We start from the raw sequence: 23,045 nt of genomic DNA, 5'->3' as shown, positions 1-23,045 counted from the left end.
GAGAGAGGGACAAATGGTCTGTGGTCATGAGGGAACACCACAGCTAGCTCTGGCTTTGTGCTCCTCCCACCCCCAGTGAGGTGGCCTATGTGAGCTTGACTCTAAGTTCATTTCCCTCCATTGTCTACTTTCTCTATTTTCTTGCTAGTTTCAAGTTGTCAGTAGCAGGTCCAAAATTCATCTCAGAAGTCCTTTAAAAAAAAGATGTGGGCGTGAACTGCCCATTTCATCTTAGGCTTTTCAATGGCAAAAATGCATGTGAGGGGTACAGTCCTAGTGCCAACCTGTCTGACTCTTTCAATCTTCAGAATTCATTAAAAATTTAAAAATAACATAAAGAAGAATGCTTATGGTAAAAGTCTGTTAAGCGTTGACGTTTGTTCAAGCCAGGAAGGGCTTTCCCAAGAATAACAGAGCAGGCTTATAGCAGAGTAGAGAAATCCAATGGAAGTTGTTACTTTTGGCATTCCAGTTAATCTTTTATACATGAGTCTGAGGGTGAAGGTTCTGGGTTGCTTTCTGTTCTGAAGAACAGACACGCTGTACTGGGACCTGTGTTTTTACTATTGTGCATTTTTATATGGGAAACGAGGATGCCATGTTGACTGTTAAGCCTGTAAAATACTAAACTGTGATATCTTGAAGGTGGGGAGTTTAACTTTTCTTTATCCCTTGGGGGAAATTCTACAATTTGTGATGATTTATATATCTGGGGTCTTAAGTGCTGCATATAAAAAATCCTGCCCACTCTGAAACTCATCTGTAGCCCCAAAGGTGTGGCCCAGAAGTGGGAGAGCGTGTGGCCAGCTGCAGGCTTAATCCCCCAAGGCACCCCAAGCAGGTGGTTTGAATTCTACTGACAGGTGTTATCTACTTCCTGTGTCAAGGACGGCAGGGTTTCTCCCTCTTGCACAGATACTGGAACCAAAATATTTCTTTTTAAGGAAAACTTTTGAAGCCAAGCAGATTTATTTCTGTCACAATCTGGAGGCTAATTCCCTGTGTGATGTTTGTTACAGCCTTAATTACACAATATCAAAAGTGCTAGCTCTGCACCTCACAATGTGCCTGTGGAATCACTTGATTTACTTTGGCTCAGCTCTTCTTGCTTGCTCAGTAATCTGAATCTTGGCAAAGAAAGGAGGGCCAGAGTCCAAGCCCGTATGACTTGGAGTTTGCAACACAAGGATATAGGGATGTGTGTGTGTGTGTGTGTGTGTGTGTGTGTGTGTGTGCCTGCCCACTAATGCCTTTCAAACAGCTCTAGAAATTGGGATAGAAAAATGTTTACTCTGTATATCTTGGGGAAAAATGGGAGGGGACAAGATGATGAATGACCAGGTATCTCTACTGCTTGCAAAGGGTGCTTTGCTAAGCCTCAGCTAGAGTGACTCTTGAAGTGCAGCAGGATCCGCCCAGCTTGCAGGTCTGAGCCAGCCCAGAGAGGGAGGACCAAGGGGTCCAAGGAGAGAGCAGGATCAACACCCTCTGGTGTCCTCCTTCACTCCTGTCATCAGCTCTTTGAAACTCTTACCAGTCACCTGCTGAGCTCTGGCATGTTTGACACTGATAGGAACACAATTACCACCCATCCTAGAGTGGTTTCTTGAGAGCACCTGATAAGGGCCACTGGATTCCAGAAGATGACAGGCAACCTCAGACACATTCTGAGGACATGCTCACTCCTTGGGGTGGAATGTGAGAGATGGTCATCCAGACCTGTCATTCTTTTTTTTTTTTTTAATTCCAGTATAGTTAATGTACAGTGTTATATTAGTTTCAGGTGTACAATACAGTGATTCAAAAATTCTATATATTATTCAGTCCTCATCATGATAAATGTACTCTTCAATCCACATCACCTATTTCATCCATTCCCCCACCTACCTCCCCTCCAGTAACCATCAGTTTGTTCTCTATAGTTACGAGTCTTTTTTTGTCTCTTCTTCTCTTTGTTTGTTTTGTTTCTTTAATTCCACATATGAGTGAAATCATGTGGTATTTGTCTTTCTCTGAGTGACTTATTCTACTTAGTACTGTACCTTCTAGATCCATCCATGTTGTTGCAAATGGCCAGATTTCATTATTTTTATGGTGGAGTAATATTCCATTGGAGTAATATATACACATACACCACATCTTCTTTATCCATTCATCAGTCAATGGACACTGGACACTTGGGCTGTTTCCATAATTTGGCTATTGAAAATACTGCTGCTATAACCATAGAGGTGCATATATCTTTCAAATTAGTGTTTTCATATTCTTTAGGTAAATACCTAGAAGTGAAGCTACTGGATTATATGGTAGTTCTATTTTCAATTTTTTAAGGAAACTCCATCCTGTTTTCCACAGGGGTTGTACCAGTTTGCATTCCCATTAACAGTGCAAGAGGATTCCTTTTTCTCCATATCTTCACCAACACTTGTTGTTTCTTGTGTTTTTGATTTTAGACATTCTGACAGGTGTTAGGTAATATCTCATTGTGGTTTTGATTTGCATTTCCCTGATGATGAGTGATGTTGAGCATCTTTTCATGTGTCTGTTGGCCATTTGAATGTCTTCTTTGGAGAAATGTCTGTTCATGTCATCTGCCCATTTTTTAATTGGGTTATTTGTTTTTTGAGGGTGTTGAGTTGATTTAGTTCTTTATATATTTTGGATACTAGTCCTTTATCATATGTGTCATTTGCAAATATCTTCTCCCATTCCATAGTTTGCCTTTTACTTTTGTTGACTGCTTCCTTCACTGTGCAGAACCTTTTTAATTTAATGAGTTCCCAATGGTTTATTTTTGCTTTTGTTTCCCTTGCCTTAGAAGACATACCTAGAAAGAAGTTGCTATGGCCAATGTTTAAGAGGTTACTGCCCATGTTCTCATCTAGGATTTTTATGGTTTCAAGTCTCACATTTAGGTCTTTAATACATTTTGAGTTTATTTTTGGGTATTATGTAAGAAAGTGGTCCAGTTTCATTCTTTTGCATGTAGCTGACCAGTTTTCTCAAAACCATTTGTTGAAGAGACTGTCTTTTTCCCATTGGATATTCTTTCCTGTTTTGCCAAAGATTAATTGACTGTATAATTGTGGGTTTATTTCTAAGTTTTCTCCTCTATTCCATTGATCTATGCATGTACGTACTTTTGTGCCAGTACCATACTATTTTGATGACTATAGTTGTAGTATAACTTGAAATCTGGAATTTTGATATCTCCAGCTTTGTTTTTCTTTTTCAAGATTGATTTATCTATTCAGGGTCTTTTGTGATTCCATGTAAATTTTAGGATTGCTTGTTCTAGTTCTGTGAAAAATGCTATTGGTATTTTGATAGAGGTTGCGTTAAATGTGTAGATTGCTTTGGGTAGCATAGACATTTTAACAAATTTGTTCTTCCAATCCATGCACATGGAATGTCTTTCCATTTCTTTGTGTCATCTTCAGTTTCTTTCATCAATGTTTTATAATTTTCAGAGTACAGGGTTTCACCTCTTTGGTTAGGTTTATCTCTAGGCATCTTATTATTTTTGGTGCAATTGTAAATGGGATTGTTTTCTTAATTTCTCTTTCTGGTGTTTCATTATAAGAGATATAGGCTATATGTTTCTAGGAATTTATCCATTTCTTCTAAGTTATCTAATTTGTTGGCATACAGTTTTTCACAATATTCTCTTACAGTTGTTTGTATTTCTGTGGTGTTGGTTGTTATTTCTCCTCTTTCATTTGTGATTTGGCTTATTTGAATCCCCCCTCTCTCTCTCTCTCTGGCTTTTTTTTTTTTTAAGAGGTTTATCAATTTTGTTGATTTTTTCAAAGAACCAGCTCCTGGTTTCATTGATCTGTTCTATTGTTTTCTTTTTAAGTTTCTATATCATTTATTTCTGATCTAATCTTTATTATTTCCTTCTTTCTGATGGTTTGGGATTTTGTTGGTTCTTTTTCTAGCTCCTTTAGGTATAAGGTTAGGTTTTTTATTTGAGGTTTTTATTACTTCTTGAGGTAGACTTGTATTGCTATAAAATTCCCTCTTAGAACTGCTTTTGATACATCCCAAAGATTTTGGACTGTTGTGTTTTCATTTTTGTTTGTTTCCATGTACTTTTTAAATTTCTTCTTTGATTTCTTGGTTGACCCATTCGTTGTTTAGTAGCATGTTATTTAACCTTCATGTATTTGTAGTGTTTCCAAATTTTTTCTTGTGGTTGATTTCTAGTTTCATGGTGTTGTGGTCAGAAAAGATGATTGGTATGATTTAGATCTTTTTGTATTTTTTGAGGCCTGTTCTGTGACCTAATATGTGATCTATTCTGGGGAATGTCCTGTGTGCACTTGAAAAGAATGTGTATTCTGCTTTTTTAGGATGGAATATACTGAATATAACTGTTAAATCCATCTGGTCCAATGTGTCATTCAAGGTCACTCTTTCCTTGTTGATTTTCTGTTTGGATGATCTGTCCATTGATGTAAGTGAGGTGTTAGAGTCCCCTGCTATTATTTTATTACTATCATTTAGTTCCTTTGTATATGTTATTAACTGTTTTATGTATTTGGGTGCTCCCATGTTGGGTGCATAAATATTTACAGTTGTTATATCTTCTTGTTGGATTATCCCCTTTACTATTACATAGTCAGACCTGGTATTCTTAAGGTCAATGATGCAGCTAGACTTGGGCTGAACAATAAAGATATTTGATGAAGAGTTGATATATGTGAGCATTATAAGGGGCTCTTCAAGTTATCCATTCAAGTTATCCCAAAATTTTATTATCTGGACTCTTTGTACATTCCAAAATATATTTGAGGGAACCAAACTTCCAAAGAACTGAGGTTTGGTGCCAAATTATTAAAAGACAAAAATGTATAGGGATTTTAGAAGGCCATTCAGAAAGTGGCCTTGTAGCAACTGATTTTATAAAGTGCTTTGGACCAGAAAGAAATAAGCATACAGCAATCCCAACAACAAATTCGTTGCTTCAAATAATTTGTGATTTCCATACTTATTTCTAAAATATATCCAAAGACAAGAAAAAAGTTTCTCTAGCAAGATGACTGGATCAGAAAGGTTTTTAAAACATGTGTGGGTAAACAGATTCACTAAAATCAAAGCATAAAGTGAATAATAAAATTATTACTTGTATTCTGCTTTAAAGTTTAAAAATTATTTAACATGCAGATCGACATATGTACAACAATCAAAATTAAATGATAGGTAAACTTCTCTTCCTTCCTGTAGCAATTTTTGATGGTGCTTATTTTTTAATTATGAAAGTAACATATACTATTGAAAGCTTAGGAAAAGAAACATAAAAAATAAATTCAAAATCATCTTATGATTTAAAAAAATATATCATTATTAACATTTGGTGATATTTACTTCTAGTTACACACATACACACATTTTATTTGTCCTGTATCTCTCAGTGTGCCCATACTAAAGCATGACCAACTGTGTGTATGTGTGTGTGTGTGTGTGTGTGTGTGTGTGTGTGTGTAATTAAAATATAGGAATCATGCTGTTCTGCATCATGTTTTTTCTCCATTTACATCATGGTATAAGCATATATCCATGTCAATAGAAATTATTTACAAATCATGAGTGGGAGGTGGGGGAGGAGCTCAGGACTTTGATTTCATAATCAAATAAAGTCCAAGCTCTAACCTTTCAGCTGCTAGTTACATTCTCTTCCATTACAGTGCTCCTGTAAAATGGTATATTGAATAATAAGACCTTTCTCATATGGTGCTTGTAAAGATTCACTGTGTTAATAGGTAGAAAAGATATGCCATATGTACTATGTGCTTCATATGTGCAAGCTACTGTTGTAGATTTTACATAGCTGCATAATACTCCATCATATTGAATATGCCATAATTTTTTTTTCATTCTTCAAATTTTCTTTCTGTTCCTGTTATTTTTCACTTAACATTTTTCAGCACACTCATACTTAAAACCCTATGGATACCTCTGTTTTCTTTCTTGATCTAGAATGGATTCTTGGAAGTGCAATTGATGCATCAAAACATAAGAATATTTATGGGCTCTGCATTTTTATAAACAGTCGTGCCAGAGAGTTTCCCCTTTCATAATAATGGTGTCACTATGCTGTGATGGAAATTATGTTATAGCATAATTTTGTGGATGTAAACCTGCAGGAATAGAGCTGGTGTCTGAGGTGGCATTGTATTGCTAGACCTAGGATCATGCTGAGCACTAAGCATGTTGATTCCAACCATTCAAATTCCCAAGTCATTCAGCATGTTGATCCCAACCATTCAAATTCCCAAGTCATTCTAAGTGGAATGGTTTCAATGTTCTGGAAAAAGTTTATTTCCAGAACTGATAGAAATAGGTTTATTCAGAAATAGCCTTGGTTATTAATGGCCTCTTTGCCCCTCAGATACCCCACTCCGATTCCCTCTGTGTACTTCTCCCTCTTTGCCATTCCCTTAGCCCTTTGCTTCCCTCCCTTTGGCTCACTCCCACCTTGTTCTCTTCCCTTCTGCTGGAGCGCAGACTCCTGCTTTGTCCCACACAATAGCCAGAACGAGGTATTCTCCATTTCGGCTCTTTCCTGCTGCCACACGCCCTGTGCTCAAATGTGGCCAATGGCTGCCCCTCACAGTGCTGCACAAAGCTGCAGTAGGGGTCCAGTGGGCAGCCCGGGGGTGTGGGCAGTCCCAAGGGGCTTCAAATACTGCCTCCCCAGATTCAGTCCTTTCCCAGCACCCTCAGCTTCCCTCATGATGTTTATGACAATTTAAATCAATTATTTATCTAGGCGCCTGGGTAGCTCAGTTGGTTAAGCGACTGCCTTTGCTCAGGTCATGATCCTATAGTCCCAGGATGGAGTCCCGCATCGGGCTCCCTGCTCGGCAGGGAGTCTGCTTCTCCCTCTGACCCTCCCCCCTCTTGTTTCTCTCTCTCATTCTCTCTCAAATACATAAATAAAATCTTTAAAAAAGTAAATCAATTACTTATCAACACTTTTTTTTTTTTTTAGTTCTCTAGAATTTAAGCTCCCCAGGCACAGGATTGTATTCATTTTATTTTGTGGTTGTGTCTCTGCATCTCACCTAGTAGCAAATACACAGTAAATTCTCCAAGTTTAAGGAAGAAAAGGAGTGAGGGAGGGAGAGAGGAGAACAGAGGAAGGGAAATGGAAGGGAGGGAGGTGGAGGGATGGGGGAGAATGGGAGGGAGGTAGGGGAGGAGGGGAGGAGAGATGCAGGAAGGGAGAGAGGTGGAGAAGGCCTGGAGGAGAGAAGGTTGGAGGGAGGGAGGAAAAAGGGATAGGGGAAGTGGGGAGCGAAGGAAAAGGGAAAGAGGAAGGAAGAGGGGAGAAAAAAGGGGAGCAGAGGACATGTGGAGACAGGCAACTTGCTGCGTTTTGCTCAGGGAATGTGACATTTCCTCATGGTTTCATAGTTGTAGCTGCTGATGTGGGCAGAGGATGACTGTCACGTGGTCAGGGCGGAAGGAACAGATTTCCAGCTTGCTTCCTTTCCAGCTTCCTAAGGAGCTAAAATCTGAACTGAAGGAAGAAACTGGAGAGATTGGGTTAGATTGGAATCTATGTTCTTTGAATAATGTTGCTTAAACACTTCCATCTTCGGAGGATGTCATGTAGAAACATGTGTACTTACAGCTATACTTTTTTCTAGGTTCTAAAACTCCTAAACATAGAAGGTATTTTCTAAAACAGGTTAGTCTTCTCTGGATCATACAGTACCTTAAACTACTGATAGTGTGGTTGAGAGAAGAGCAACGGATTGTGAGATCCTACCCTAGATTTGTTACTATCTAGACCTGTTCGAAATCCTTATACTGCATTAGTGTCTTTGGGCTTCAGACTATCACATGGGAAGCAAAATGAAAACACAGATGTGAGAGAAAAGCAGTAGGTTCTGTATGAATGGGTATGCAACTATGCTATGGCTGAGTGTGAGGGCCTGCAAGGGGCAGAGGGATGGCCGGCCACTGGGGTGGATTTGGGGCAGCAAGAGAGCACTAGGAGATGGGGCACTGCCAGCCTCCCAGGGACACACGGGAGCCTCTTCCACTCCATCTCTCCTGGGTCACGGAGGCCACCTGGAGTTTCTCACATCTCCTGGAATTGTTGCTAACCAAAACAATGTTGCTGCTTCGCCAGCTTCACAGCCAGCCCGGTTTTGTAATCAAATCCATTACAAATGTATTAAATATAGCACCCAGTTTCCTGCAGACACAGGCACTCATTCCCACTTCCTCCCCTCCCATTACCCTCTTCGCATTGCCAGGGCAGCGACTTCAGGTGGAACTGTTGCTTATTTCAAGCCAGTTTTAAGTCGCGCATTTCTCCATCCTCTGCCCTTGGGTTTTTTCTTTCCCTTAACAAATGTTTTTGAGAATCCACTATCAAATGACTTCTGAAGCCTCTGTAAAGTGGGAATGGCCTGTCAGGAGGCTCTGGGCTGTGTCCTGCTGCCAAGATAAGAGCAATGCCTGTCTCCTTTAGTTCATGCGTCCTCTTTTCTAAGCCCTCCTGCCCCCCAACCTGAAGCCTAAAAGGGAATTTGTTCCCTGGCAAAACTATTTTCATTAAAAAAAAAAAAATCTATATTTTTTCCTTTGGGTTATATTTGAAGGCTATTTTATCTGAACTAATATTAACCTAGCCTTAATTTAGAAACTGGAAAAGAACAGCTACCCCTGACCCTGCATTAGCCTGGTCATTATTCAGAGAGCAAGGCTAATGTTGAAATAACACTGGGGCTGTGAACCAAACTGAACACTCCAGGAAATTCACACTCCAAACTGACTCCAGCTCTCCTGTAAAACATGAAAGACTTTGGGAAAGAAATGTAGAAAAGAATACTACACAGAATTCTCTAATTCCAGGCTTTGTGTTATGGTCTGTCACAACTTAAAATGTATTTTATATCTGGTAATGTATTTTCTATAAATTTATTTATTCACATATCATTTATTAAGTATGTGATCTCTCTTAGATATAATAAATCATGGCAATACAAAGAAATACAAAATTCTTCACATCCTAATAAGACAGGATAATTTTAATAGAAGCTTTTAGTAATAGATAATAAAAAGAGGAATTTTAAAATGTGTGTGAATATATATGCACACATATGAGCAATCTAAAAAGGCTCAGGTGAAACCTATGAAATAAAGAAATTATTGTAAAAGCTTGTCCTTTGTCTTTCACTGGGTCTGACACAAGCCTTTCTGGAAGGACAAAAAGATATCTCTCTATGGAGAGAGAATACAAGATGTTGGACATCCCCAGTGTAAGACACTGTGATGAATCAATTTTTTTTGAAGTAAATAATTGTCATTCCAAACCCAAGCCCCCACTTTGTAACTTAATGGTTTTAAAATCAGATTTTCATAAGCATGGGCACGTGTGTGTGTGTGTGTGTGTGTGTGTGTGTGTGTGTGTGGCTATTTGTTACTATGTATTTAGAGAGACAAAAAATTGTATTGAAGGCTAAGTCAATAAAACTTTCAAGGTTTTTAATGACAGTTCCTATGAGCTTTGCAACTAGACCTAAGTGGCTTGAATTCAAGTTATGTGATCTTAAGTAAAGTTCCTAATCTTTGTTAGCCTCAGTTTTCTCATCTGTAAACATAAAAAAGAAATTATTATTCTAGGTTTGTTGTGGAAAATTAAGGGAAATAGTTTATCCATTGGAAGTGCTTTGCAATGTGCATTGCTTAATAATTGTACCACTCTGGATTATAGCCAGTTTTTAATGAGATGATATGAGTAGAGCATCCAAGGCATAGATTTGCTGGGTGATCAACAGGGAAATTGGGAGTCTTTGCTTTTGCCTAATTACGTGGCTCTGTAAGTATGATTCCCAAGTATTTTTTCCCTCGATATTTTCTCCTAAATTAGGCAATCTCCCTTGCCATGTGCTGGAATACAGCATTCTTAAGGCAGCCACTTAATTTTTGAACCTCTTAGATAACTATAAATTCCAGATAGACTTAATTCCAAATCTCTCCAGAGAAGGAAGTTCTTTTCTGCTTGGAGTGGACTGTAAGCCCTCAGCAGAGAAGGTGGAGGACCAGCCTTCTGTGTTTCTCTGAGCCAGCCATGCACCCTTGTGTCCTCTGGGAAAAGAGGGGGCAAGGATGCCATTCTGGTGACATCGGATTGCCTCCTGTAGTGACCAGAATGGAGCAGAGCTGCTCATCCTGACTCTTGAGTCATCGATGGACACAGTGTTGCATTTTTACATATTAGAAGTCTTTCAAAGGGTTCCTGATTCCCTCTAGACTAGAATCTAGAGCTGCACTGTGCAATACAGTAGCCAAGAGCCACATTTTGCTATTTAAGTTTAAATTAATTAATATTAAATGAAACTAACACTTTAGTTCCTCAGTCACACCAGCCACATTTCAGGTGCTCAGTAGTCACTGTGACTGGTGGCTACCTATTAGATGGCACAGGTGCACAGCATCATTCCATCGTCAAAGAATGGTCTTTGGATAGCTCCAGTCTCTGGATACTTAGCAGTTTGTCAGGTCAGAGTTCATGCCTAAGGTCAGAATAATAAAGGAAGCCCCACACCATGTACTTCAACTTTTGTTCATGCCATACAGCATGGCCCAGTCAAATCACCTTTCTTTGCTTAGAGGGAGACAATTTCATTTGGATCAGATTGTATTTCTGAATTCCCATTTTTGTTTTTTTTTGTTTTTTTTAAGATTGTATTTATTTATTTGAAAGAGAGAATGAGAGAGAGAGAGCACATGAGAGGGGGGAGGGTCAGACGGAGAAGCAGACTCCCCGCCGAGCAGGGAGCCCGATGTGGGACTCGATCCCGGGACTCCAGGATCATGACCTGGAGCCGGAGGCAGTCGCTTAACCAACTGAGCCACCCAGGTGCCCCCCATTTTTGTTTTCTTCACTGAGCATGTATGAAATAACCCAAGTGGAACAGGCATTTTGAAATTTGGGGGAAAAGGAAGATAAAGGAATATATCTGAAGGATTAGCAGAGGGCCAGAGCTGAGGCCCTCAACAAGGTGGACAGCTGAGACATTCTGGACTTTGAAGGTCATCTGCACTGGATTTAAACTCTCACCAAAGGCAAGAACCTTCCATTTATCCTGTTTGAGATCAACGTCAGCAAAGGAAGTCCTGGTTGAACACGACAAATATATGAGTCTAGAAGTAGGCCATGCCTTCAGTGAAAATGGAGGAAAATCCTGTCATCAACTAAGAGACACCTTAAGACAGACTTCCACGATCTGCAGTGGAATTTTCTCCAGCTTTATTTTCTTAAGAGAGGTACTTAAGACAGCACCCATATTCAAGAAATTCAGTATTATGTAATTATGATCTCTTTCCTAATCCATGCCAAAGAAAAACAGAAATATTTGTGGCAAAGCTGAGAAATGGAAAAAGGAGGAAAGGAAAAATTCTTGGTGAAAGAAAATGGAAATACCTTAAGTGTAGGATTCAACAAATATTATTTACTTGTGTATCATTTTGTATTCTATATTGGTACCTCCCTAGTTCTTAATAAACATGATTTTGAAATGTAAATTTTTGGGGGGTTGGGGTGAAAAACCTTCAAGGGAAGAGAGGCTTATAATTTCCTCCAAATGGACACAACTAGTTGCACACAGAGGCATTTTAGTTTCTGGAAAGTGATGAATCCTGGTATTGGTTTATGTAACATGATAAAGAAGTCCAAAGCTTAAATACTTTTTTTTTCTGAAACTGCAGGCAACTTAACTTTTGAGACATAGTCTTAGAGCAGACATACATGTATAGACTTATATTTCTCTCTATATATATTTGCCTGGTATTTCTGTTCAGTAAGCATTTATTTATTTATTTTTTAAAAGATTTTATTTATTTATTTATTAGAGAGAGAGAAAATGAGAACAAGCACAAGCAGGGGGATCGGCAGAGAGAGAGGGAGAAGCAGGCTCCTCATGGAGCAGGGAGCCCGACGTGTGGCTCGATCCCAGGACCCTGGGATCATGACCTGAGCCGAAGGCAGACACTTAACCGACTGAGCCACCCAGGTGGCCCTGTTCGACATTTAATAAATATTTGTTGAGTAAATGAACTGTTTCCATCCTAGTGGAATTTAACTAGAATGACGACTCAGAAATTCAACATAGATCCCAATGCCAAGGAGTCTTGGTATACAATAGTACCTGACAGAGTTGCCCTAACAAGTGATTCTCAAATTTTGGTATACATAGGATTGCAAAGGCATGCAGCCCAACTCCAGTTGCAATCAGTCAGAGCCACTGGGCATGGGACCTGTCTTTTTGTTATAGTTTTCTAGGTGATTCTGATGCACTATTTAATTTTAGGAATCACTGCTGTCCTTGGCCAGGTGACTAATTTCAGAGATCTAAAAAGACCTTATGCTCCATCGTCTTTTCTTCATTTGCCTAAATTTTCTCTATAAGCCCAACACTTCAAATTCTCATCTTACCACACTGAAGTGTAATTGGTGAGGGGCAAAGGATCTAAGGGCAGTGATAGATGGCTGAGGAAGAGGATGGAGGCAGGCCAGGGTCCAGATGACTTTTTTCAGGACTGGTGCTGCCCCTGGAATCTAGGTAGGTTTCTATAAATCTGCAGAGATCACAGAGAAATCTTCACAAGTACTGGCCAGCACCCATGTCACAGGCCCAGAGGAGTCCCAGTACATCTGAGGACTCAGTGGTCTGGAGGAAGATGGTCTTCCAGTGGTCTGGAAGAATCTGTGTTTAGGATGAGCAACTGGACCATGCTTTTGCCTTCTTATTGGAAGTCTCCAAGGTTGACTGGGCTGTGGGTAGAGGGGTGGGTCTTTAATTGAAGTTCTGAGGAAATTCTTGAGGGTGGACGTGTCCTTTTCTAACTCTGTCTGCTCAGTCTTAGTTCTCACACCTGAAGGTGGGTTGGTAAGCTGGAATTGACCCTGTGGTTAAGTGGGTGGTCTGTGAAACTCAGTGTGGCAACTCTGCACCTCCCATGCCTGTAGCCCTGGATCTTAAGTGAGTATGTGTTGTAGAAATGGGGATGGCATCTGTATTATCCATTGCACAGTAAAAAAAGACCAACAAGTATTTATCTTTTGAAGGAAAATTAAAAAGAAAGAGAGAGAGATCAGGTACATTTGAAAGAAAAAAAATCTGTTTTCCTATTAGTGTTGGATGGTAACTCAGAATTATCATTAGCTTTATCTAACCACTTAAGATGATGACGAAATACTCATTTAACCTATTCGTCTTTGGCTCTCAGTTCTGTCAGTCAGAGTGGAGATGGGAATTTGTCTACATTATGCTCATAGGTCTATGCAGATTGCTCCATGCTCTTGTGTGCGCCCCCCTGTGGGTGCCCCTCTTGGATAGAACAACACACAAAGGACTCCCATGGAAAGCTCGCTGAGGGAGCTAGCGTCCCATCTCTTCCTCTTATGTTTGGCTCTAACTATGATGAGAAGAAGTGACACAGCACAGCTCCTGGGGTCTACAGTCCAGGGCAGGTATGGTGTTTTGGCATCAACATATTCTGGGAGGCAGGCCAGGTTTCCCTATGACAGCAAAGTGACGGGAAGAAGAGTTATTTGGTGAGTTTAACTAGGCAGTTTAAATACATTAATTTGCAGCAGGTTTGGAGAGAAAGAACGTTAAAAGCAGACCAGGTGAATGAGTTTGAGATGGCTTTGTCAATAACAAAACTGGAGGAGAGAAAAAGGTGGCGATCATTGCTCAAACAAGTTCTTCCTTCCCTCCAAGAAATGAGGTGTGGTGTATGGAATCCATTGTAGCTAATCGTAAACAGGTGCATCTTAAACCCTTGATGCCAACCTGCTCAAACATGTTGGGACCCTTCAGCTTGCACAGGAGCTAATTACCTGTGCATTCTGATTGGCGAGGGGACTGCAGCTGGTATCGCAGGCGAGAGGAGTTAGTACAGGAAGACAGATTGTACTTGCACTCGTGTTTAGACCTGCGTGTCTTTCAGGGACAGGCCTTTGATGGGAGCTGTGCATTTCTTTACTTTCCCTTCAACTACCAGGACTATGCTTGACACCCAGAGATGCTTAATTAGGATATGAAAGTATCACACTTAGCCAAGAGAGCTATGGGAACTATTTTTATACTTTTAACCATTGTTAGGTCTTAGGATTCTGATGCAAACCAACCACAAGGTATCATTTTAGGCACTGGTCTGCAGATTGTCTACATGGATGATTTTTGTATGATGACTGGCTTGGATTAACGTGTTGCCTCTTGTTATATTCCTTAACCTACTTTCTAATCTACTTAATTTTCTGCCAATTTATTCCTTTTCATAGGGCCTATTAAATTGCCAGGGTTAAATTTCTGTAATTCACACACTCAATTCTCAGAAGCAGTTGGTAAATTTCCTAACCTTGTGAACTTACCACTCAACTGGGTAAGAGATACTTGTATGGGTTGGTCCAGGGGTGAACAATGAAGCCCATGAAGTGCAGCTGCAGGGCCGTGCAGTTGCAAGGCAGACCTTTAAAGGCCCTGAACCTAATATTGTATGGATGACGTTGTATTTTTACTTTCAAAATGAGGATCTTAAAATCTGTATCTGTTCCTGGCTTGACTACTAGTATACTGCATTATTATTTTATTTTTATTAAGTAGGCTCCATGCCCAGCATGGAGCCCAGTACAGGGCTTGAATTCACAACCCTGAGATCAAGACCTGAGCTGAGATCAAGAGTCTGACACTTAACCGACTGAGTCACCCAGGCGCCCTAGTGTATTGCTTTATCTTAAGACATTCAATTCTTTAGTATGAGATTGTCACTGACAGTAAAACAAATAAATGTTTAAACAAATAGGTGCTTAATAATATTAATCAGTTAGGGGTGCCTGGGTGCTCAGTCGGTTAAGTGTCTGCCTTCAGCTCAGGTCATGATCCCAGGGTCCTGGGATCGAGCGTTGCATCAGGCTCCTTGCTCGGCGGGGAGCCTGCCGCTCCCCCTGCTTGTGCTCTCTCTCTGTCAAATAAATAAATAAAATACTAAAAAAAATAAAAAAAATATTAATCACTTAGGTATTGCTAGTTAAGAAAAAATAAATATAAGTAATAATTAATCATAAATAAAAAATTAATGCTGGTGTTAAATAATATGCCAAGCACTGCTTTTAAAAATAATTATTCTTTTCATAAGCTTTTCATTTTAGGTTTGAATACAAACATAGTACAGGTGATTCCTGTATACTCTGTCCCAGTTCCCCCTAGTGTTAGTATTGTCACAGCCAATAAACCAGTGTTGGCACATCATTCACTAAAGTCCATACTTTATTCAGATTTCCTTGGTTTTACCTAGTGACCTCCCATCCAGAGCACCGCATCACATTTAAACATATATCTTTATGCCCCTGTTGTCTATGACAGATTCTCAGGTTTCCTTTGATTTTGGTGACATTGATAGTTTTGAGGAGTACTGGTCAGGTATTTTTATAGACTGATGGAAGTCATCTGATTTTTTTTTTTTTTTTTTTTATGAGATTGGTGTTACGAATTTTGGGGAGGAAGACCACAGAGCCAAAGGTCTATTCTTATCACATCATATCAAGGGTACACACTCTTAAAATGACCTATCACTTTTGATATTGATCTGATTACCTGGCTGATGGGGCATTTGTCTGGTTTTTCTACTGTAATATTACTCCTCCCACCCCTACCCCACTTTCCATACTGTATTTTTTGAAAACAAGTCCCTATGTGGATCCCACACTTAAAGGGTGGGGAGTTACTTAGAATTTTTTATATTAGAGATTTATCTATTCTTCATTTATTTACATATCCAATCATTTATTTATATCATTATGGAATCATGGATATTTGTTTATACTTCAGCTTATTCTGTTGTTCAAATTGTCGCATTTACCATTGGGAACTCTTTTGTTGACTCCTGTATCCCTTTCTCCATACCCCAGCACAGTTGTGGTTTTTTGTTTTGTTGTTGGTGTCGTCATTCAGGACATCATTATTTTCTGGCACTACAAGATGCTCCTGGCCCATATTGCATATTTCCTGACCCAGGCCTAGAATTAGGCATTTCTAATGAGCTCCAGTACCTTTGGAGAATGGTATTAAAGACCAAGACCTGGATGCTGGGTGTGCATGGTGCTACTGGGGTGTCATTGCTTCTAACTCCCCCACTTGGCAGAGTAAGGAAATATGAGTCTATGCTATTGCATGTTTACACTCATACCTATAAATAGTATGAATATGAAATCATCTTCATCTTAGTAAACATGAGCCCATGCTTATGTCTCAAATTTTCATCCATTACCATAGAGAATATTCAAGCTTTCTCTTGCTTGTTTATAAGCTCTACTCCAACAGTGAGAAAACTGGGTCCCAGTACCCACCATCCATTTACTTAATTATTCCATTCCAGGAACACATGTGTACACATGTATGGTGGTTTCAGAAGTGATAATGGATACCCTATGGGAAATAACTTTATCAGCTAGAGCACAGTTCTCTCCGTAGACAGTTTCTTTTGCCATTTGTCTTACAGTCGCCACTCACTTCTTTTTTTTATTATTATGTTCAGTTAGCCACTGTTTAGTACATCATTAGTTTTTGATGTAGTGTTCAGTGACTCATTAGTTGCATACAACACCCAGTGCTCATCACAGCACGTGCCCTCCTCAATACCCATCACCCTGTTACCCCCTTCCCCACCCCCCTCGCCTCTGAAACCCCCATATTGTTTCTTGGGGTCCATAGTCTCTCATTGTTCATCTCCCTCTCTGATTTCTCCTCCTTCAGATTTCCCTCCCTTCCCCTGTGGTCCTCCGTGCTATTGCTTATATTCTACATATGAATGAAATCATATGATAATTGTCTTTCTCTGCTTGACTTACTTCACTTAGCATAATCCCCTCCAGTTCCTTCTAAAGTGAATTAGGTCAGCACCACTTTTTCCTCCTCTCCTTCCCTGAAGTTGTTTTATACACATTGCACATTTCATCCTGGGATTCCCTGACCTCATAAATAGATTTGCAAAAATTTGCATACATGAATGTTCACTCTTTGTGCTATAAAATTCTATGGATTTTGATAAATAGATAGGGTCATATATCTACCAATATAGTAATCTATAGAATACTTTTTCTACCTCACAATAACCCTGTACTTCATCTTTTCACTCTTTCCTATCCCCAAACTTCTGGCAACCATGGATCTATTTTGCAACCCTATGGCACTGCCTTTTACAGAATGTCATGTAAATGAAGTCATCAATTATATAGCATTTTCAAGGTAACTTAATTCACTTAGCAGTCTGCACATAAATTTCATCCCTGTCATTGTGTGGATTGATACTGCATTCCTTTTTTTTTTTTTAAACTAATTTTTTTTAAATTTTTTTATTGTTATGTTAATCCCCATACATTACATCATTAGTTTATACTGCATTCCTTTTTATCACCGAATAGTATCCCATTGTATGTTTGTATCACTGTTTGTTTATCCACTCACCTGTTGAGGGACATGTTGTTTGCTTCTACTTTGGTCAGTTATGGATAAAGCTTTTATACAAATATGTGTAAGGTTTTTTTGTGGACAAAATTTTCAATACAGTAGGAGCACAATCGCTGGATTATATGGTAAGATATGTTTTATGAAAAACTACCAAACTATCTACCAAAGTGGCTGCATCACTTGTATTTTTACCATTTATGAACTGGAGTTCTTGTTGCTACACATCCTCACCAAGAATTGATAGTTAGTTTTTTGAGTTTTAACTGTTTTAATATGTGTGTAATGGTATCTCATTCTTGTTTTAATTTTCAGTTTCCTAATGAAAAATGATATCGAACATCTCTTCAGTGCTTGTTTGCCATCTGCATATCTTCTTTGGTGAAATGCTCAGTTATTTTGCCCATTTTTAATCTGGGTTATGTGTTTGTTTATTGCTGAGTTTTGAGAGTTCTTTGTATTTTTTGGATACCAGTCTTTTATCAGATATGTGTTTTGCAAATATTTTCTTCTAGCCTGTGGCTTGACTTATTATTCTCTTAATAGTATATTTTGTAGAGAAAAAGGTTTTAATATTAATAAAGTCCAATTTATTAAATTTTTTCTTTCATGAGTCATCTTGCAGCTCTATTGGTTTTTCCTTCAATCATGTTGAAGCTCTTTTACTGGGTCCATAAATATTGTCATGTTCTGTTGATGAATTGATAGCCTGAAGAAATTCCTTTATCATTTCTTGTAGTGCAAATTGGTGGCTGGTGATGAATTCTTTCAGCTTTTGTAGGTCTTAAAAAATCTTTATTCAGCCTTTATTTTTGAAAGATTCTCATCTCTTCTCCTGAATAGAATTCTATGTTGATAGTTATTTGTTTCAGTATTTTAAATATGTTGCTCCACTGTCTTTGCTTGTAATACTTTTGGCTAGAAATCTGTTGTCATATCATTTTTGGTCCTCTATGTGACATGTCTTTAATTTTCTTTCTGGCTGCTTTAAAGATTTTCTCTTTATTACTGGTTTTGAACAATTTGATGATAATGTACCTTGCTCCAGTTTCTTCCTTTTTATTGCTCGAGTTTTGTTGTGCTTCTTAAATTTATAGTTTTCATCAAATTTGGGAAAATTTCAGTTATTTCTTCAATTGTTTTTCTATTCCCATCCCTTCCTCTTCAAATGCCTTTTCAGAAGTTGTCTCACAGTTCAATTAAGCTCTATTCATTATCTTTTATTCTTTTTCCTTTTTGTGGTTCATTTTAGATATATTCTATTTCTGTTTTCAAGTTCACTAATATTTTCTTCAACAACGTTTATTCCACCATTAATTCCACCCAGTATATTTTTCATTTCAGACATGATAGTTTTCATTTATAGCAGTTTAATTTTTAAGTTTATATCTTCCATATCTCTACTTAACTTTTTGAACATGGGAAATACAGTTACCTTAACAATTTTAATGTCTTTGCTAATTTTAACATCTGTGTCAGCTGTTGGTTTTGATTTATTGATTTTGATCCTGGTTATGGGTTATATTTTCCTGCTTCTTAGTGTGCCTGCTAATTTAATTTAATGATGTGACAGACATCCTGAATTTTATCTTGTTGGATCTCATGTACTGCTTTTAAGATTTGGTAGGTGGGACCAGGCAGTACTCACTCTTGGGCGATAGAGTTAAAACCCCATTAAAACACACGTTAACTCCCACCATGGAGTTAAAACCCTCCTGAGTACTCTGTCCAGTGCCTGGTGAGTCATGACTTTTTCCACTCTGGCTGGTGGGAAGAATCACTATTTCCAGCACTGTGTGAAAGCTGAGCACTCTTACCTCTACTCCTTTCAGATACTCTTTTCCCCAGCCATGCTGCAATGATCAGTAATGAATTGAATACATGAGAGGGACTGTCTGCAGATTTACAGAGTTTTCTCTCCTCTCCAGTTCTGCCAACACTAGCTTTCTTGGGATCTCTGCAGAGTCTCAGCTTCATCTTTTCACCTCAGGGGTCTGCCAACCTCTGCTTGGGGTCCCCTCCCCCATGCCATGGCCAGGAACTCTCCTGAGGTGGTTAGCTGAGCAATCTCAGGGCTCCCCTGGTCTGATTCTCCTCTCTTGGGGATTACTTTTCTTTGTTGTCTGATATCAGTGTCTTGAAAAACTTTCTTTCATATATTTTATGTGTATTTTTTTGCGGTGGTGATTGTTTTAGCCAGGAGGGTAAAAAGGCTCCTGTTATTCTATCTGGGTTGGAAGCAGAAGTTCAACAGGCAATCCTGCAATTGTTTTACCTCCATTGTTTTATTTAATCCTTACAACAATTTTGTGACCTAGGAATTGTTATTATTCCCAGTTTTTAGCAGAGAAAACTGATGCCCAGTTATGTTAAGTGGTTTTCTCCTTTGATCCACATCTAATAAGTAGTCAAATCAGTACTTGTTCCCTGTGACATATAATTTAAGGACCTACAGTATTTATGAGCATTTTAGAGAGAGTTCTAGATTAACTTCCATAAGAACATTTTATAACTACCTTCATCATTGTTTATAAAATATTTTACTATCTCGGCCAAAATTTGGGAAGAAATAATCTTGGTTTCCAAAATTTCCACTACCATGCTAAAAGTGATATCCCATCAATACAACTGATAGTGCTTTGATGAAAGGGCTTTAGAACACTTACGCCATTAGCACTGCCTAATATGTAATTACATGAAGTTTGACTTTTTTGATCCTCAAGTTCCAAACAGAGACTTTAGACAGAGTGTTATATTTGAGTGAATGTGGAAAGACATGATCTGATAACCCAGGTTAAGAAACAACAGCCTCCTATATTACATACTGAGAGGATAGAACAAAGAAGTTTTTTTTTTTTTCTTTGCCAGATAGTTATTTAAAACGAAGTCTGAACAATAGAGGAGTGAACCCCATGGAGAGAGCTTCCAGCAGACAGAACAGCCTATGGAAGAGCTGAGAGCCAGTTGCTGGAAGCAACCTGTGAAGCTAGAACCAGAGATTGAGAGGAGGCACTAGGAGGTGGAACCAGAGGGCTCTGGGGCCAGTCATGCAGAGTTTGACAAGACAGGTGGGGTTTGGCCTTTATTCTAATGACAATGTGTGGCCATGGAAGCTGAAGGGCATCTGGTAATCTATGGCCTTTTCCATTCAATGAGATATGGAATATGCAGTCACCAGGTGCTTTAACTGCATCTCCTCATCTAACCTCCACCATTATCCTAAAGAACGTAATGATGTCTCCATTTTGGACATGAGGAGATAACCTACGAGAGATTGACTTGATGCTGGTAGACTGTGGATTTGGGTTTAGATCTATCCATTTTCTTCCTATTACTTCATGCTATCTCCTATAACACCATTTTTATTTAACTCTATGATTTCAGAAACTAAACCTCCTATGTGAAGTTTGAGTTTCTTTTTATTATTTTAAAAAATATTGAATTTAAAACTTCTAGCATACAGACTATGATCCTTAAATATTATTTCCTAATAAAAGAGACCAGATCTTTTTAGAGGTTCGGCTAATTCCAGGTGTGGGGCAGGAAGTGTACAAGACCAGAATATCTTGTCAAGAAATCAAGAACACACACTCTCAAATTCTACTAGAGTTGCATCATAAGGAAGAGGCTACAGATGGAATGATTTGTGGATCATTAAGGATAATAACTGTAATAGATTAAAACAAATCATATTGCTTGGGCATTCTTCCCAGATGCCCCAGGTTGAGATAGAAAGTCTTATCTGTTTGCTAAGTAAATTGAACTTCTTCCATGGAATCTCTTGCCACCTGTATCCCCAAATTAGCCCAAAGAACCCCTGACAGGGAATATATCTGGCTTATCTATCACTGGATCCTACATAGTCACTCAGTACTTATTAGTTGACTAATGAATCAATGAACAGACGAAATAAACTTATATTGAAATGGTTATGCCAAAATGAGGGGCTCTTACTCTTCTTTAAGTTCAGGTAACCACTGGATAGTATAAAGGAGGAACAGTCCTTTCTCTGCAGAAAAATTCACATATGAACTTTTATAACTCAAAACACATGGTTTTCTTTACAATCCCAGAAGATTCAAGATTCACTGTAATCTGTCTATATCATGGATCCACAACTTCTATTTTCATAAAAAATGATTCAGTGTATGACAGGAACTTTTCTACCTAATCAGGCTAACACTTACATTAAAAAAAAATACATTCATGGTATGATTAGAAAGCATATCATAAAATAGTTGACCTGATGTAGTCCATAACTTTTATCATATTTTGATGGATGGTTTAAATCTTGAAGTCTCTTTAGGTAACCAAAAAAGCCCAATTATTTAGTATTTTTATTTTTGGCAATAAGATTTAAAACAATTAAGCCTAATTTAAAACTCAAATGATTGTCCTGAAAGGTTTAGCAAGTACAGGTTCAGAGAGATTTTTTTTAAGCTGCAAAATGATCACATCTTATGTACATTTGTAGCCAACTTTTCAATGCATACTTAGAAAGAGGGTGTGGTGTGACCCAATAAGCAAAACATGCTCGTTCAGTCAAAATACACCCCATTCCTATTCTTTCCCCTACATCTTGCTCAGCTTTGTTTTCTTTCCTTTCCTTTTGAATCTTATGGTTTATTGCTTAATTTTGATCTTGGAAGTTTAGCTATGTCTGGGCTGAGTGTTTCATGTGGAAAATTGAAAGTGTATCTCATTGCCAGGTTTGTAGTCACAGAGCTTTATCTAGGAACAAGTTGCTGTTAACTGTTATGGAAATGACATCAGAAAGAATTCACTTTTAATCAAATCCCAAAGACTCAAAGTAAGATGATTATATAAAGCTGGATGACACTTTGGGTGTCTATACAATACCCCAGCAGCTGGAGCTGCTTGGGTTTACATTTCATTTACATCAAAGGCACATCAAAACACATAATGATGTCCTCTGGAGTAGATAGTTGTCCTTTGATAAGTGCATGTGATGTGTCCTGAAGCCCCCTGGCCTCACATCCTTGGCCATTATAAAGATAACTGAGGATTTAAGCGTGGTTTTATGTAAGGAAAATCATATTAGAACATTATGGAAAGTAATTAAAGTTACATTAGAATATAATGACTTTTTTCCATTAAAACTGGAAATGCTTTGGAGTGGCCCTTACTCCAAGCAGGGGAAGCACTGTTGTCATAACTCTGATTTATTATGTAACAGTAGACCTTGATCTACTCATTGTTCAGTTCACTTTTGTTTGTTTCTCTGTTAATGTCAACTTACAACTATTCCCAGGAAGACATACACTCAAGACTTCCAATGTGTTGAAGGATAAAACTTAGAAGCGGGATGCATCAGAATAATGATTTTCAGTTGCTCTTTTCTCTTGCTGTTAAATTAGCAAAGCACACAATCAATTTCTAAGGTTGCTTCTATGGTTGGGGATAAGGATGAAGCCTATATGGCATATCTAAGCAATAAGACATTTATTTAAATGACTATTTTCTTGTTCCCTTGACTAACAATGGGTAAGATTCTGGAAAGGTTTGAGGTGGCAGTTAGATCTCTGCTCA

The 23,045-nt window shown here is 38.5% G+C and overlaps 1 long non-coding RNA gene across 1 annotated transcript in view; it reads left to right on the top strand.

Moving 5' to 3' along the window:
- Positions 1-23,045, top strand: part of LOC144381743 (uncharacterized) — a 102,122-nt gene that overhangs the window by 78,617 nt on the left and 460 nt on the right. The window lies entirely within an intron of this gene.

This window comes from Halichoerus grypus, chromosome 5 (genome assembly GCF_964656455.1).
Source record: "Halichoerus grypus chromosome 5, mHalGry1.hap1.1, whole genome shotgun sequence".
NCBI classification, from domain to species: Eukaryota; Metazoa; Chordata; class Mammalia; order Carnivora; family Phocidae; genus Halichoerus; species Halichoerus grypus.
The sequence above is the reverse complement of the archived record's forward strand: the minus strand, read 5'-3'. Positions and strand labels throughout refer to the sequence as shown.